Here is a 12,722-nt window from a genome sequence, read left to right on the forward strand (position 1 = left end):
TTACCTATTAAACTGTCTTGATCTCAACCCACAAGTTTTCCCAGCTTCACCCTTCTGATTCTCTCCCCATCCCACCAGGGGGGAGTGAGCGAGCGGCTGTGTGGTGCTTAGTTGCCGGCTGGGTTTAAACCACGACAACCTTACAGTCACTGTTGCACCTTAAACAGCTATTTTATTTTATTTTTTTAAGGCCTACCTCAGCAGCCCCCTTGGTCACCCTCTCTTTTGTTCCTGGGTGGCGTTTAAGCCTTTCCCAGCTGTGGAAAGGCTCCTTCCTTTCCCAAGGTGTCTGTCTCGGGGCTGCTTGAGTTTCCAAATGGCAGAAAACAGGATCAGAATCACAGTCTGCTGTGACGCCCATTCCCCTCCACCTGCACATGCCACATTTCATCTTTTCTCCTCCCGCTCACCATGCACTTTTACGTGAGATGCCTGGACACTCACCTGCTATCCAGCAATCACTTTCCACACAAACCAGGTTCAAGTGAACTCTGAATGAAAGGATTCATCTGCAGCATCCAAAAGGGAGAATACTGGTACAAATGTTTATAAAACTCAGTTCTGAGGAAATGCAAGGAAATTGCTTCAAATCTATTGAAACTAAATATAAAAGGTCACCCTCTACTTTCCCATTTCCAGCTGCCTCGTACAGATGCTTTCCGTCCTCAGCGGTTCTGTACTCATATGTGCCCCACGCTGCATCTGCTGGAGATAAGCTCTTCCCAGCCAAACCCCCTCGCTCCCATGGCCGATCTGCTCTCCTGGAAGGAGACACAGGCTTGTTTTTTGATTCAGTTTTTACCCTCCCAAACCATATTTCCTTCCAATGTGTTCAGGAGGATGTGTTTCCACTAAATAGAGACTTGTTCTCCTTTTTGGAGGAGAAGCTCAGGGAGTATTCTTGTAGCACGTTTTGTCCCGTATCTGGTATTTAACTAGCTTATTTAACTATTTCTGGAGTTACCAAGGAGTAACACGTCCATTTTCCTCTGCTGTCTTCCTAGACATATCAGCATTAACCTTTCAATGTGAAATGTCTCTATCTGCTGAATTTGCTACTGGATACCAGCTCAAAAATTGACCACAACACTTGTCCAAACCTTTAAATCAGAAAAATACATGTAGCTCATTACTAACTCTTGAGACTAGGCATGACGGTAATCAACTGATTTAGGCTGACTATTGACTGATACTTACTTTTGAGGGGTGATCTTGGACTTTACAGAAGGTGTTAGGATTGAGACTTGGGTTTTATCAGATGGTGTGTAGAAGAATGACTTTCACGACTGACATCGTCTTGCAAGAAGAAACTCATGAGTCTTCCTGTGTAGATTTTAAAACTTGAGGCTCTTCTGGGAAGGCTCTTTCTCTCTCACAGCTATGATAATACTATGCAGAGGAAGAAAAAAGTCAGTTGTGTAGTTAATTAAAACAAGCTGGAGCTTTATAGGACAAAGTGAAACTGTCCAGAAGCCGTTGTAGCCTAGAGAACCACTGGTGGTGGCTGGCATTTTTACAAGGCTGTTTCATTAAGTCATTTTGCAAATTTAAGTTTATTTCATAGCCTTTTGACTAACTTGATCTCCTTTGAAAGTGCTCAAATAAAGTATTTACTGTGTAAGTGGGCCAAGTGTGGCCACAAGGCTGTGGGATACTGCTAAAAAGTGGCTCTGCTAGAACACGGAAGGGAATTCAGGTAATTCAGATGGGTATTTATGTGTATGTAAGTAAAAATTCAGGCATCCTGTCTTCATTCTCAACTTTCATCTGGAGTTCAAGTGGCATGAGTGTCTATGCATGAATATTTGTGGGCTGAGAATTTTAATTGTTTTTCTGCTGGTCAATGAAGTGAATACCCCGCAGGAGCTGTGCTCATTCCACTTGGAAACAAAGACAACATAATATGATTGGCAGGAAAAATTGCAGCTAAGCACTCTACAGTAAAATATGATACTGTAGTTTCTAAAAGCTGTAATATTAAGAAAAAAAAAAACGCTGTAAAATTAAACAAATACATAAAAACAACTGACAAAAATCATAACTGATTTCCTTGAAATTATTCAAACCTTCTTCACTGACATTGAGCCTAGGAAAAAGATGAAACTGAAAAACTGAACTTCACACACTAAGAATACACTGCTAGCCTATTAATGTATCTGTCTATTGTAATGATCTTTCTATTCTACCTGTGCAATCTTTGCATGGATTCATCACTCTCCAGTGTTTCTACTGACAAAGTACCTGTGCAACTGCTATTGTTAATTATTTCTGGAGGCACAGTTTGGCACTGGCATATCAGAGTAGCAGGACATCCGTACATGCTGAAAAAAACCTCAGATCTCATTACCACCTTGTAATTCGATGACACTTGCCAACCTTTTTCTGGAAAACCATGTTTTCACTGTGGACTGTTATGCATTCTTAACAGCCAACTTTTCTGGGTTTGAAAAAAATTCTGTGGTGTATATTCACTTGTGTTAATGCAAGTTTGGAGAACTATAAAGCCCACAGTTTAGCAATCACTGAGTGGTCCCTTCCATCTAGGACACTTGCTTGCTATGCAATCTAAGCAATGGGGAAAAAAAAAGGAAAATTAATCAGGCATATATATATATATATATGTATATATACTGTTGCTTAAATTAAATTTCCTGAATCCCTAGAATGTAACACTGAAAAATTAGATCCCTTTAATGGCAAACCTGTATATATACATAGCCTGTCCTCAAGGAGTCTTTCTATAAAACTGTTGTGTAGTCACAAGTTAATAACAATCCTGTCACAAGATAATGAGACAGAAACACTTATCCATTATTTTCATTGGACATAATGATTGGCAGTGCTGTTACACATCGTATGATCTTGCACTAGAAAGATAATGAATTCACGTCTATGCTCTTTAGTGCTGTAAGCCATTTTCATACATACTTCAGGATGTTCAATTTTAGAGGATGGTAAAATCAGCTCTTTAACTTGATTGAGTCCTGATACTGCAGGACTTGTAAAAGAAGACATATCGCTTCTGACCAAAAATTGTCAGTTTTCGTTCTGACAATTTCAAAGTGTTTCTCTCAGAGTTCCCTTCCCGAACTAATATTAGCAGCAGTTTCGAGCCAGCAGATTTCAGGGCAGATTAGTTCAACTTGAAAAAGATTCAGAGAAAACTTGGCTGGCCCAGGCTATCCAGTGAGCTTCTGAGACAAATGTGGTTATCTATTCCTGGTTCTCCTGGGTCTTATTTTTTCTAAGCAACCAGCTATGATGCAGATGATGCAGCATTTTTGTGTGTTAATCTCTGCTTACTCAACTGTTCTTCAAGAAGCTGATTTTAGGAGGGTGTGCCTGATGTTTTCAGCATGTGTGCTGGCTGCCCCTTCATTTCCAGGCATGCAATTTGAAGTATTAGTTTAGACCTGGAAAGGAAGACTCTGCCCACCTTAAATAATTCCCTGTCCTCTGTTGTCACTGCTCCCACTAGTAACGTAGCTTCAAAGCTTTCACTGTGGGAAAGGGGGAGCTGGCAGACAAGCAATTCTCTGAAAATCCTTCAGCTTCCATTACTGGTTTCAGACTAGCATGTCTTAATGACAAAGTCTGTCGTTTCAAGGAAAGAGACTTTGTTGTAATTTTCTTATTTTCTAATTGCTGCTAGGTATGCTGTTCCCGACACAGTTGACCTGATAGATCAAGGCAGCCTGAACATTTTAGTGAGGCACAGAGTAATATATGGTTGCTATAAACAGTACCTGTGGATGTACTTTGGCTAGATCTAATCCTTTGGGAATTACTGAGGGAATGAAAACAGACCTTAGCCAGGGGCAGAGGATGAGAAAGGAGTAGGGAACTGTGTAACCCCGAGTAACAAAAAGGGAGATTACTTTCTTATTTGTAGGAAAATTATTTCCATAGTCCACAAAGTATAGTGACTCTGATTGAATTGTTTGTATGCTTAGCAAAAAGTAATTGTCCCAAATGACATATGAGTAAAAGCATGGGTTTTTTTTTTCCCCTTAGGTTCACTATAGTAAATGTTCATAAATAGACTCTTCCTCATTTCTGTAAGCACTTCTATATTAAAAACAAAAAGTCAGTATATGTAGCTTTGGTATAATGTAATGGTAGCTGCCTTCTGAGGTACTATTGCAAAAATCAGACTGCATCCTGCCTATGGTGTAACGTGGGGAGGTATAGGTCCCATTCCATCAGAAAGCTTGTGGTAGATCTCTCAGCACTGAGCCTCCTACCTGAACTCTGCAGCAAAGGTAACATCATAAATACTTGAGTACAGACACTGGGAGGAAGCAGTGCTTTATAGTTCTCTGTGCAAGGTTCATCCAAAGCATGTTTCAAATTGTAGACAAGATTCTTTTTAACTCATTCTTCTAAATAACTACCTAATCAGTTATTTTGCAGTGCTGAGCAGCCACCACCAAGATCCATGGTTGTCTTTTTAGCCACTTTCTCCCTGTGGTTGTTTTCTTGTCCTTAGACAGTTCTACCTGCATTTTGAGGATGCCAGACTAACTGCTTTCTCATGGCACCTTGCACAATCGGGCCTTGGATTTATGATAATAATATTGACAGCAATTGTAAGGACGTTTTTTAAGCCTTCCCTGAACTAGCTCCCTGATGCACAGCAGCTTTCAATCACAACGAGGACATAGTTGAATTATTCAGACAGGATCTCACATGCTTATTCAGTCCTGACAAGGAGGCAGTGACTGGCATGAAATCACCTTAGCAGTGGTTGTATGACCGGGAGTAAGTAGCTGAATAAGAAGTGTCACTCCAAGCTGACTATCTTGTAATGCCTCACAGAGAAAGAAGCTTTTATGGATCGATCCTAGAAGGCTGAAGTGCACCGGTCTGTCCCTTTTCCCTTCCCTACCCCTGCCTGGACTGACACTGGCATAGGGAAAGCTTGCTCCCCCAGAGAGGTGATGGTTAAATTCACATTACAGGGCTCAGAGAGTATTTGTTTCATCTCTAAGACAGCCAGCCACAGCACTCAGCCTGCCTAGTGCTGTGATAGGACATGACTTTGGTCTAGGCTCAAAGGGAACAGACATTTGCTGTGTCACCGCATGTCGATCACCTTTACAGATATCCAGCTTGATACCACTCACCTCTTGTAAAAAGAGTTGTTACTCTTTTTCCAGCTAGTGGAAAGTAGACTCCGCAGGTTTGATGTCATATTGTTTGAAATACATATCTCTTCAACAGTCTTTGGGGCAGAACTGTAATTACTGATGTTTGTTTACTTAAGATAATAATGACATACAAAGAATGCTTATTTCTTTTCCTGACTGAACTTTTCAATTTTGGATAATTTTCTGTCTTTACATTCTAACTACTGATCTAATTGCTTCCTATGGATGATGCAAAACACTAATAATTTATTTTCCACTCTACACGGAGTGGTTACGGCAATGTACCTGCCACAGGTGGGTGGTTTGTATATTTAATCAGCCAACAAAAAATTGCTTTGAACACAGCTCACTTTTGCTGGCATTGCGGATTACAGCAGCAGGTATAGATTAGATGAATATTTTGTCTCAGCTGTTTTGGTTTAAATTAAGACAACAGAAGATCAAGTGCAAAGCAAGTGCATAGCAATAGTGTGATGCAAACTCAAAAGGTTTATGCATTAAAATCGTATGAGACCAGGTTCAATCATATGAATTACCATAGTGATGAAGTAGTGTGTAGATCTTTCATTGAAAACCAGGTGCCAGTCTTCTGTTTGTAGAAACCATTTCAGCTCATAAAATAAATTGTTCTCTCATTACCTCTATATACTCACCTGTTCTGCTGAGCTTATAGAAAACAGTGTATCTTAGTACTTATCCCACATTCAGCATTTGTAACATGGGTTATATATAGGTTACTTGGTTTCTACAGCTTCCCCTATTTGCTCTGTTCATAATGACTTGTTTTTCTCATTAAAAGAAAGCCCATGGAGTATTAATCTTTTTCTTTAACTATTATTGGAGAGATGGGTCTTCTTACTTCTCCTGTCATGTCAGACTACACTTGAATCTTTCATCTGGTTCTCTAACAAAGCAAGGCTCCTACAATCATGTTGTCTGGGTAGGCACCTGTTTATGCCCCATGTCTAGCCGCAGTAATTTTTTAACCTGTGGGCTGTTTTCAATTCAACTTGACAGAGTAGCAGAGATCGCAAAGGCAATTTGATTCTTCTAAGCTTTGCAAAATTATGGATCCAAGAAGCTGAGGGAATAGGCAAGTGCTCTGAGGAAGGGGCTGCAGCATGATTCAGATCTGACTCAGCACTGGAGAACCACCATGGGAGGGAGACCCTGTAAGTGTCTTGCCTGAGGAAGAGCTTCTCCTGGAGCTAGTAATCAACCATGAGACACTTGGGCATCCTGATTTCTGTAATTCTGCTGACCTTAGACAGTCATCTTGCTCACATCACTCAGAAAAGAGTCGGAAACTTGGGACTGCCTGGCAGATGTTCTCTGCATCCATCCAATTAATGTCTATATGGAGACAAACATGACTTCAGCTTTCTGTGACCCCTATTCCTCTCTGCCTATTCCCTCTCTCCCCCAGAACCTCTGCTGTCTCTGGCCTCAGGGAGCTTTGGTGTTTGTGTGGTTTAGGGGTCTTTTTTCCTCAAAAAAGTTGCAGTGTTCAGAAACTAGTTAGAGGAACTGCTCTCCGTTGTGCTAGAAGCAAAGATCCTGTGTCCTGAGGCCTGTATTTCCACTCTCATGACCAGCAGAGCTGTACTTGAAATTCTTTTTAGTTTAGCCCTGTTCTTTGGATTTGTCATCAATAAGAGACTGCATGTGTATCTGTGCTGTGTAGAAAAAGCAAGGACATAAAACCTGTAGGTGGCAACATGAAGATGTGTGGGAAAACACAGTAAAGAACGGTCCAAAGTTACTTGTGTTAAAGTGCTGAAACAGTATGTGAAGCTAAATAAGGGGAGCAAATTCACAGGGTAAATATTTTTCCTGGTTATTAATAAATGCAGAGGAAAGAGTTTAACATTCAAATGCCTGTGAAAGCCATTTGCTTATTGTCATGAGTGGCATGTATTTTGATAACACGAAATAAGCACCTCATCCTCCACCGTTACTTGTGCATGCACAATTCTTCCCATTTAATTCAGCAAGACTAATTATCTGAATTAGTGACATTAGCTTGAAGCTACGGCTTTGCAGGTTGAGGCTCTGGCTTTCAGAACTTCTTTAAAGGAACTAGTCGTGTCTAAGTACAACAGAACTGTCAAACTGCATCCCCTGGCTTTGTCTGATATTTTGGTCCCAAAGCCAGCCTTATGCCAGACTGTCCTTGTGGCAATAGACTTAAGGCAGTGGTTATTCTAATTTTATGGCTCTGACAACCATAAAATGGCTCATAAAGGTTGGGCAGTTACCTCACCAGCTGATAGTAGATGAGGTAAGACGCATTTCATTTTACCTTCCACCTCACTGGTGGACTTTGATGTCCATGCTCCAGGGATGCCTGTTGTCCGTTTGCAAATCAACTTCTGAACTAACTCCCATTTTCGTTTAACTTACCATGCAGGCATGAAAACTGCAGCTAATTCTCAAGCAGATGCCAAACCCCTGCCTTGGCAGCAACAAAATCAATTAGAGAGGCAGGGCTGAAAACAGCAGCACTTCAGGAACTGATGCACAAGTGGCTTGGGCATCACTGCCTGCAGAGTGGCAATATCTCTGGGACCAGCCAAGTGCACAGCTGGAAGAGGCAGATCCTTTGATTTTTACTTTATATTCATTTAAAATAAAAGGCAATGCTTATCCTTACAGTCCTGCTTTTTGCTATAAATTGAAGAGTTTCAGTAACTCTGTCATGTCTGCACTGTTACTGAGGAAAATAGTGGATGGTTTAGGATCTGGAGCACTCGCTTATCCAAGGTCGAGCAGCACAGGGAAGGGGGACAGAAGGGACAGGCCATGACTGTGTTTAACTAGTGAGGTCTTTTAGTTTATACATCACTTGTCACCCCTTATCTTTGAATGAACTGTTCATAATTAAGTAGTGTGACTGAAGATGTGAAATTCTACATGGTAAATACTGAACTTGCACCTCATTTATCTCTTTCAAGTGTTTAATGAATTTTCAGGTTCAGCTAATGAATAATGGCAATTTCAGGCCCATTGTCCTATGCAAGGAAATTAATAACGGCCTAAGGATAGTTTCATACCTAGGAGCGTGGTAGAGATTGCCAAAATGCCAGAATATGCATTTCTTTTTAGAAGATTCAACATTATCTTTGAATTAATTCCCATCAGGATACAGTCCGTATTCACAAAGAACCCCGAACACACAACACACACAACATGCTCTTTGGGGATAAAAAGTGAGCAAAAATTGCCTGCCTTCACCTACCCTGACCTTAAGGTTACCATACATTTCAGTTTCCCCAACAGGTCCTCTTTGTCCATGCAGAAATTTTGAGCAGGGTTGAAAGCTTTTAATTGCTAACACTATATTAATAACACATAAAAGAAATGTGTTTTTTCTTCGAAGACATCCTGAAATAAGGTAGATTAATGGATAGGAATGGGGAAACTTCCAGACTCAAGAACTTGGCATAAAGAACTTTTTGTCATCACCACTTTTATTAGAAAAAGAGCCGTGAACAAGTGTTTCCACCAGCTCCTACTTCCACAGAGTAAGAAAAAGCAACTCACAGTGGTAGCTGTGGCTTCAGTTGGTTTTGGCATTCCAGACCAAGTACAGAAGTTTAAATGCAGAAAGCAAAGCATACACATGATATGGATGTATGCTGTAATACCTACTAATTTGACCCCAGTACCTGAAAAAATGGAAATACACTTGAAGTACAGAAGTATACTCGTCTTACTAGGCAAACCTGGAGCAAATGTGCTCTATTTCTCTTACCCACCCAAAGTGACCGGCATCCATTTCTTAACTGCCTCTCAAAAATGTACCTAAAGTAAAATACTGAGAAATAAAAGTGTGGTTTTCAGTCACAGAAGCAGGAATGTACATTTAAAAACAATTGTTTAGTCAAAAAAATGTTTTACCTGAAAACACAGGGGTTTTTAAACCTAATCTGCTAAAAGTTAACAGTTGCCTTGTCTTCAACTTCTTATTCAATCTACCATTACTTACATCTCACTTCTACTTATCAATAAAAAATATGCAGTGTTGAGAGAATTAGTGTGTTAATTTTGGTTTTAGACAGTGGGATGAGATAAAGTCATCTTACCAAATACATAATGGCAAATACATAACATGCCATATCCTAACATGGCCAGATATGAGATGTGTAGGATTTAATAGCTCATCCTTGTCTGTTGCTGGAGGTGAGTCCCAGACTGCTGTAGCATGTCCGTGTAAGATCTGATCTTGTCACTAGAAAAGATGGAATAAATTCCTTTTAGAAACATTTTGCAAAATTAATTTAAAGATCCTGTCGGCAGCTCCAGTCTTCAGATTTGCAAGCTATTGCAAATGTTTTCTTCCGGAAGTACAGCCCCTGAACCAGATTCCTGCATATGCTGTATAGGCTTGCTTTTCTTGGCCATCGCAGAAATATCACTAATCATGAACAATAAGGTTGAAAATCATTGCTTTACTTTATTCATAATGTTTTTTGTAGCTTTTAGCTTGATATCTTTTCTACTACATGCCTTCATAAAAACTCAGGATGTTAATTTCTGTCATCTTAGCATCAGAAAGTTTATTTCAGTCTGGAGTTAACCAGCTTCACTCTGAAGTCATAAACATGCTTCAGTGGGAGTGCTTATAACTGTGTTTCTGTAAACTGACTTTAATCCTGTCATATGACAATCATAAGGATTATCATTCTGGAGGCATAACTCATCTTGCAGTATGCCTGGCAGGTGTCAGGATCACAGCCTTCAGACACATGCATTGGACAACTAATAATTAGACACAGTTAGGCATTTTCTACCTGAATAATTTTTCTGATGGAAAAGACAGGGTGGGGTTTTTTCCAGAAAACTGAGTAAAGTGTCTTCAGGTAACTTCAGATTTGTCATAAGGCAGAAGTGTGCTGCTAGCCAAGAAACCTGCTGCCCAGCTCAGTATTAGAAATTGTGAGAGAATATCCTGGTGCTTCCTTCCAGTTGCCCAAGGGCACCAGCTGAAGGCTTGGCAGTAGGGCAGGGAAATCATGACTTTTAGCTATTCTCTTCTACTTTGCTTCTGCTCAGAGTGAGTGAAACTGGTATCGCCTTTCAGGTGGAACAGTCCTAGGAAGCTCAATCTGAGACTCTCCAAATCAAATTCTTATCTTATAAAAAAAGTGTTTTTCAAAAGCCACATTTCAAAATGAATCTTTGTGCTCACTTTCAAAAAGAAAGCTATTTTTAAGTCAATAAAATTCAAAACGTATTCAATTCAAAGTATATTATAAGAAGAAGTCTACCCATTTTCCTATTGGTGGTTACAGTCAGACTGATCAGGTTGCTATGTCTTAGTAACTATTTTAGACACTGAAACCTGAAGTTGTATGAGTTTAGTTCTACCCCCTCCTGTCCATTTCAAAGGACTGCAGTATCTTCATTTGAAGTGTTTTGCAGGAATAATGTGTGTATTCTGCATTGTGCTTTTCAAACCGAATCATTTAACAATTGTTCCCTAAATTTGACAAAACTGTGTCCCAAAAATGTGTACATTTTAGCACAGTCCTAAATAATTTCTCTATGACAATTTGAGATACTTCATGTACTTGTGTGCTGATCTATAAATACTGTTTTTATCAACTGCTATGTCTCATTCTCTGTTTTGTTCTACTGAGGTTTTATTCTACACTGAATACAGTTTTCCTACTGAAATAGGTGGGGTTTTTTATCTTTTATTTTTCTCCTCAGGAATTGCTCTCTGTCTGCTTTTTAAATCAACTATGTAGGATATATTGCTGCAGTTTAGCTTCTGTGGACTTTTAAAAAGATATATATTCTTTTAGCTTTTAATGAATTCTTCCAAAGCATACCTAAAAAAGAACTTGCCACAATAAAATGACCGCATTTAAATAACTATAAAACTTGGACAGTAAAAACAAATCTTCTTTAATTTTTCAAGACGCCTCTTATAATCAGGTTTGTTAATGTGTCAAGTTATGCCACTAGGACCCAATTGCCAGCACTCTGTGCTGGTTTTGGTCAATTTTAATTACTTTGGTACACACATGCGGTCTGAGTCTATGAAACGCTCTGTTGAGAAACCCCATCGTACCTGGCAATCGAAGGATCAAAGGCAAAAGAACCCAAGTCCATGTAGTATTGTGCTGTGTCTCTCAAAGCTGTCCATGATTCACTAACCTGAAGTAGATCAAAACAGAAAAAAATATTCTGAGCTTTGATACTGAATAAATACAGTGTGTGACTACTGAGCAACCTTGCCTGCGTTGATAAATCGGACAGATTTCCTCCTTTGCCCCAAAGGGTTACTGTTACGTGTTAATCCCAGACCTGTACTTTCTTTTTCTTCAATAGATGCTGCAAGATGATGGAAGAAAATACCTGTTCAGCCACAGTGTATCCCCATGCATTCTGGCTGCTGCTTGGGTCCCAGTAGTTCTGAGAATATGGTATCTGTCGTTTAAGTCGTATGAATTGATTTGCTGATTCTTCTGTCAGAAAAGGTGCTCCAAGAACACCTGAAATTGAAGCTGAGAAATATTTGTCACATCAGAACAATATCTTAGAATGTGCACTTCAAAAAACATATTCATACCAAGGAGCATGTCTTTGGACCTGTAGTTTATTTAACAGAAATCAAAGATGGTCCTATCTTAGATCTTCAGAAAGACTTTTTTTTTTTAAGCCTGAAGTTAATGAAACAAATTCTATAAATCATTGTTTTGCTGTTGAATCCAAAGTAAATAAAATGACAGTCAAATTAAAGGCACTAATTTATTTTTAATACAAGATTTTGTGACTGAAAAAAACTTAGACTGGAGTTGCACTAGCCTCAGATGTGCTGAGAAGCCTAAAGTTAAAAAAAAACACCTAAACCTAGCTATGAATTTAACTATGCTTTCTAAACCTCCTGGTTTAGATGTAGTATTTACTCTCATTAGTAGCAGCATAGAAATTCCATGCATGGAAATTACTCTATGAGCAAAAGATATTGCACTTCTACTCTTGTTATTGCATTGTTTTAGACAGCTTTTGAGGCCACCCCAGATGCAGAAGTACTTCTTGCAGATCTTCTTGAAATAACCATTCTGCTCAAGAAAAAGGGCTGAATTCCTCATTGACTTCATATGAAAGGCCCTGGTCCAGGAAAAGTCTTTTATTTTTAGTCTCCAGTGTTTGAGACACAAATTCATTTGGGGCTAAACTGGTCTGAAATAGCACGTCAGTCCGAATCATACAATTTTTAACAAACTGCTGGTTAAGTTGAAACTTAGATACATCAGCCAAGCTGAGGCCAGTGTCTGTAAACAGGTGTGCTCCAATTTAGTGAAGTGGGTTTAAATGGACACCTGAGGGTGACCTGCACATATTTGGTACAGATGGGCCGAGAACTTGAACCCTTGTCTATTGTGTCTTAAAATGGGAGCTCAGCAATTGTGCTGGTTTTGGCTAGGATAATTTTCTTCACAGTAGCTGGTATGGGGCTGTGTTTTGGATTTGTGCTGGAAACAGCGTTGATAACACAGGGATGTTTTCGTTGTTGCTGAGCAGTGCTTACACAGAGCCAAGGCCTTTTCTGCTTCTCAC

The sequence above is a fragment of the Aptenodytes forsteri genome, unplaced genomic scaffold, assembly GCF_000699145.1.
Source record: "Aptenodytes forsteri isolate BGI_AS27 unplaced genomic scaffold, ASM69914v1 Scaffold287, whole genome shotgun sequence".
Lineage (NCBI taxonomy): Eukaryota > Metazoa > Chordata > Aves > Sphenisciformes > Spheniscidae > Aptenodytes > Aptenodytes forsteri.